The sequence below is a fragment of the Adiantum capillus-veneris genome, chromosome 21 (genome assembly GCF_014529385.1).
Source record: "Adiantum capillus-veneris isolate H3 chromosome 21, ASM1452938v2, whole genome shotgun sequence".
NCBI classification, from domain to species: domain Eukaryota; kingdom Viridiplantae; phylum Streptophyta; class Polypodiopsida; order Polypodiales; family Pteridaceae; genus Adiantum; species Adiantum capillus-veneris.
In genome coordinates, this window is record NC_140951.1 from 2,559,516 (window position 1) to 2,565,797 (window position 6,282).

Consider the following 6,282-nt stretch of genomic DNA (forward strand, 5'->3'; position numbering starts at 1 on the left):
ATCCGAGAAGACCGGCATGCTCCACAGCTCGAGCACTACACATGTATCCACTGACACCTGCATGGGCCACCTATCCCCAGCTGCCCTATCCGTCGGGGATCTGCTACGTACTCTACCTTTAAACTTCAGTATCTTGCACACCGAGGCTCCGTTTGACGAGTTGTCTGAACCAGCTTCTAGAGCACGCTGAACACTACATTCCAAAGCCCTGACGTGGCATTTTGGGCACCTCCATCTGCCATCCCATCTGGACCATCCCGCAACTCTTTTGGCCTAAAAAACCGCATGGAGCATACACTTCCGCTATCCTTCAGCTGCCCAGGATCTTGGCACCTACCCCAGCCTTCTGCACTGCACTTGCCTGCTGCCTCTGCCTGGCATAGACCATTTCCTACCTTAGAACGACTTTGGCTGCACCAACGTCGGCTCTCACGACAGCGACGTGGCGGGTTGAGATGCGGAGACTCGACAGTGCGTGGACACGGGCAGGAGCAGGGGCACCAGGTAGAGGAGATGTTGTAGGGCTCGGGCCTGAGCGGGACAGCGAGCGAGAGAGAGAGAGAGAGAGAGAGAGAGAGAGTAAAGAGAAAGAGCGTGTTAATGGTGGGCAGTACAAAATGAGGCAGTGCTTTTTTAGGCGATGAGCGCAGGGCACGAGGAGAACACGAGGGAGAAAAAGGGGGAGAGAAGGTGGGTCACCATGCGTGGCGCGCAAAACGGGGCAGCGAGGAGATAGAGACTTACGAGCCTGGCATGGCTGGCGTGGCGGGTTTGACCTGCAAGGGCCAGGAGAGAGAGAGAGAGAGAGAGAGAGAGAGAGAGAGAGAGAGAGAGAGAGAGAGAGAGAGAGAGAGAGAGAGAGAGAGAGAGAAGAGACGCGTGTGCTGGTTGGCAGCCTGGCGCGCGGCAGTGGAGCGAGGAGAGAGTAAAGAGAACGTGACACGCTGGAGAGAGAGAGTGTGTGTGTGTGTGTGTGAGTTATGACTTCCACCGAAAGGCAGCAAGGGTGGACAATATGCGACAGAGGAGGCGAGAGAAAGGGTATGTATGGTGTTAATAAAACAAAAGGGAGAGCGAGGGTGGGTCACGGGAGAGAGAGTGAGTTAGAGAGAGAGAGTGAGGGGGGAAGGTGAGAGAGAAGTTGATAATCGCGATCCTAGAGTGAGGGGGAGGAGAGAGAGAGAGAGAGAGAGACAGAGAGAGAGAGAGAGAGTTAATCATCTGACTTTTGGGACAGGGAGAGGTTTTTATTTTTTTATTTTTTGAGAAAATTGAACCTTAGCATCACAAAGTGCCGTTTCCCACTACGAACCTGCAAAAATCGAAACTCACTTGCCACGACTGTCAACGTCGTACTGGACTGCACGTCAAGGTTCGAAAAGTCTTGCCGGTCTGCACCGAAACTCCAAATCCGCTTATTTTTATTTTTCGAACGTCCAAAAGTGCCAAAAATAGGCCGAAAATTAGCCAAAATGCTAAAAATCATCCGAAAATCCCGAAAATTGCCAAAAAATTCTCAAAAATTTCTAGAAATCTGTAAAAATCATCAGCAATCACAATTGAACACTTTCGACACACATAAGCACACCAAAAATAGTAGTTTTTATAAACAATACCAAATTCGACAAAATCATCAACCCGATCCCCGAAAATAGCAAAAACGCTCAAAATTTGACGAACGAAAGGCCAAATGCGCTCGAATCAAGCCGTTAATACACATTCAAAACACCTCGTAAAGATCGCAAGATATCAATTTTTTTAAAATTAAGCAAAAATTAATGCAAAAATTAGACAAATATTACCAAAAATTTATAAACATTATCCAAAAAATACCCTTTTTTAAATAAAAATCTCCACACATACGGGATTAGTGCAGCCAAATAAAATCAATTCAATTGCCAAATAATTTCATCAATAAAATCCAAACTAGGCAATTAAATTGGCAAAATAAGCGACAAAATTTGACGCATTTGGAGTGTGTAAATCCCTGTTTTGAGCTCAAAAACACAGCAATTAACCATTACACACATCAAATATGCAATAAAAAAATTGAATTAATCATGCACATTAAGCACTTTTTAAGCATACACACTAATAATTGACACTTTTTACCAATCTTTAGCTGCACACACAAAAAGGTTAATCTTGTCGAAATTGGAATGTAATTTCACAAATCATTAGTTGGACATGACCACAACACAAATCAATCATCACAATTGAAAAACCATTAAGCACACATTGATTTTTAGGTATTAAAACAAGGGCAAAATAGTGTACACACACCTAAAATTAAGCATACACACACTCAATTAGAATGTACACACACTTGATTTTAGTGCACACACACTTGCAATTGACCATTCAAGCATGCAATAAACTCTATTAGGCACACAATTAGCAATGCACATTCACCAATTAACAATTGAACTTGTCAAATTCATACGCCGCCAAATCTGGAAAATTTCGGCATTACAACGGCATGAAAACGAACAATCCAAAAAATTTCAAAGCAACATAGCATCAACATTGCATTGCAATAACATAGCATCAATATTGCATTGCGATAGCATAGCATCATGGTGGAGTATCTACACAATTCTACACATCTTTAGATTTTAAGGAGGTTGAGAATACCACCTTGATTACCTTTCCAATGAAGATCGATTGACAGTTGAAAGCTCCAATCCTTGGTAGCAAATTAGTATGTAAGTTAGAAAAAATTAGTGAAATTAGTAACGGGTTAGTGTGAAATTAGAGTGTGTAAACACACAGTTAGCAAGATACGATGACAAATTATAGAATAATGAACGCATTGCTTCATGCACACACGTCCAAAATCCACAAAACCATAAATACACAAGTGAAATTAGTGAGGAAACACATCCGATTATGCCACAATTACACTAGCGTAGGCCATCGTTTCCGGCAATGGCGCCAAATGTTGGGGGTCCCATCGTTGCATAGCTCGAATGACCAACAAAATTATCATCCGGAGGGATGAGCTACCCGGCTAGGGCATAGAAACACTCACACGATTAGTGAGCTAATCCTGGCAACACAAATGGTTGACTCTATGAGGTGAGCTTCTCGGCCTATGGAAGAGCTAAGCCACAATGATGGGCAATCTCCACATCCATTTCCCTTCACCTCCAATCAACCCAATCACACACACTAACGATTGCAAGATACACACAACACTAATCCTATCATGCAACACACTAATCGCAAGCAAACACCCATAGATCTATCGAGCACCACACTCCAATCAAACCTACATGCACACACAAACAAAAGAGGGAAATCACACAAGATTAAAGAGGGATTAGTCACTAATTAATTACGATCTAGCTCATCTAAGCATCATTAGCAATCACAAGAAGCATGAGAGAGGCATAGTGAAAGAGAATTAAGCATTGATTAGTGTTAACCAAGTCACATGAGCAAGGAGAAGCTCAAGGACTCCATAGCCACACACCTCAAGAGCTCTCACCAAAGAGTGCTCTCAACAAATGAGCTTAAGAACCCTAATTTCTTTTACACACTGCCTTATATACCTAGGGTAAAAATATGCAATGTCCGAATGCCCAAGGCCTTTAGGGCTCCACCACTTACTGAATCTGCTACCTAGGCACACTAACTGGCCTGTTCTTTACAGCTTGGAACTCCCATTGAGGTCGTAACACATTAAAATATTACGATGGCTTGAAATAAATACGGAATCTACAATACATGACCATTTTGGGAAAATTTAGAAAATGTGCAACTCCAATCTTCACTGCTTCTTTGTATTCATCCTTGATGTGCATCCGTACGTCTTCGATCTTTAGCAACTCTTGTTAACTGACGTTAACTAAGTTAATGGGCCGTTTTTAGACGTTAGCTCTCTATCATGTGCATATCTTAATAATCACTACTGCAAGGCGTGTGGTCCTTGTTGCAGTAGTGAGTATTAAAATATGCAATGTGACAATTACTAACCAAGAGAAGCAATCACCTAGGGCACAAGTGGATATGCCGCTGTGCGTGGCCGGTGGGAGTCGTGGCACGGAGAGGGAGAGAGAGAGAGAGAGAGAGAGAGAGAGAGAGAGAGAGAGAGAGAGAGAGAGAGACTATGAGCCTTGAAACTAGAGCAATAAAACTCCTTGCATTGAAAGTCTAGAGATGAGATATTGAAACTAGAGCAATAAAACTCCTTGCACTGAAAGTATCTCATCTCTAGACTTTCAGTGCAAGGAGTTTTATTGGTCTAGTTTCAATATCTCATCTCTAGACTTTCAATGCAAGGAGTTTTATTGCTCTAGTTTCAAGGCTCATCTCTAGACTTTCAATGCAAGGAGTTTTATTGCTCTAGTTTCAAGGCTCATAGTCTCTCTCTCTCTCTCTCTCTCTCTCTCTCTCTCTCTCTCTCTCTCTCTCTCAGCCCACTTCAGTCCAAATGGATGCTAAGCACTTAGCAAAGAGAAAGAGCCCGTGGAAAATGCCCTTGCAGAGGAAGTTGATGATGCAAGACGTGCAGCTGAGGAGGAAGACACTTGTGCCACATCATCAAGCTTGATGCCATTGCTATCAGTACCGGCAAGGAGAATGAGGATGTTCTCATTAACCTAAAGGCCAATTACCTATACCAATTTAATAAGGACGGAAACGAGTGGAAAGAGAGAGGTATGGGGCAGGTGAAGCTACTCCAGCATAAGAAAACCAAAAACGTTTGATTGGTCATGAAATCTATGCAAATCACGCAGTCGTTCCCTCTATAAGTTGCTTGTAGGACCATCAGGGCAGTGACAAGGCTTGGGTCTGGCATGCCTCTGATTTTGCAAAAGGAGAGTTGAAAGATGAAATGTTTTGCATTTGTTTTGGGAGTGTGGAAAATGCTCAAGCATTTAAAAAACCTTTTGAGGCTGCTCAAAAGGAGATGTCAAGCACCCCAAGGGGGTGGATGAGTTTCTTGAGGGGCTAAAAGTTGGCAACAAGGAAGCCAAGAGTGAAGGAGGAAGTTGAGGAGTTGAGGCCACCAGAGAAGAAAGACATTGCCCCTTCATATGAAAAACGTGTGTCACAACCTTCAAGTCTGGCGTGCATCTTGACTTGTGATGTAAGGTCGCCCATTAGAGTTACTAGTTGGAGACTTTGAGATCGGCCATCCTTACTCGAGCCATGACACCCATCCTCACTAAAGACTTACTAAGGCCATCATTGAATACTACCATAATTGTGATGATGTCCAACTGCATGACAAGCACCGATTGGAGCTGGAGATCATATCACTAATTGTGCAAGATAAGTAGAGAGAAACAGTGTAGTAGTGCTGCCTATATATGACTCCCACACCTTGCGTGATGATGAGGTTGAGCCACGTTGCAATGTGCAACAACAATGCTTGTGAGGCCCAATGTTGTTCGACATTGCAAAGGCAAACAACACCTGAGCACCTTTCACTTATACATGGAATGAAATGATAAATTAAGAGTAAACATAGCACAACATGGGTAGATGCAATTTAGATATTCGTTCGGGTTTTAGTTTGCTAGAGACATCTCGTTCGGGCTATGGTAAGACTCCCTAGTGGTGGCAATGGCACATACTGCACGTTTTTCTCATACTTGGGCCTATAGTAGCACTCATGTTTCATGGTTTGTCAAATTGACCTTGATAGCACACCTTCTTTATGGATTAGTTTGCCCCATTGTTTGTCCCATAGAAGGTCCTTGTCCACCTACTCTTAATGGCATTTTCCTTTGTAGACTTGCTATCATTTGATTCATTTATTTCAATATATCTCCGTATTCAAGTATGTGAGGTTGGGGTGTAATTGTTAGTCCCACTTCAATAGGTACCACACCTATTATTCTATTAGTCTTCGCATCATTCTTGGTCTCTTTCTTGTCATATATTTCACATGTATTCCCAAAGTCAAATTTATCTACTATGCAAGATTCTAGTGTCGTATGTTTCATGCTATACAAGCCAGCATGCAATTTCTTCCTCTAGATTTTTTCCTCATGACATCTTGCAACATATTGTCTCATGTAGCTAACACAATCTCTAACCATCTCTCCTTGTTCTTGCTCAATACTATGGATTTGACCTACAATATTGCATTTGATCACAGTCTTAGAAAAGGTGGTTCTTGCAAGTGTTTGAAGATCTATTGCACTTCCTATCCCAAGGTCTAAAACCAATATAGAGCTTTTCCCTCAAGGATCGTTCCAAAACCTTAGTATTGCATATGGAAACCATAGACTCTCTTAACTTGCAACAACTGGTTAAAGATCACCGAAT

At 42.5% G+C, this 6,282-nt stretch overlaps 1 pseudogene; it reads left to right on the plus strand.

Moving 5' to 3' along the window:
• Nucleotides 1–640: 640 nt before the first annotated feature.
• Nucleotides 641–5,134, plus strand: LOC147430458 (ran-binding protein 1 homolog b-like; annotated as a pseudogene).
• Nucleotides 5,135–6,282: the final 1,148 nt, after the last annotated feature.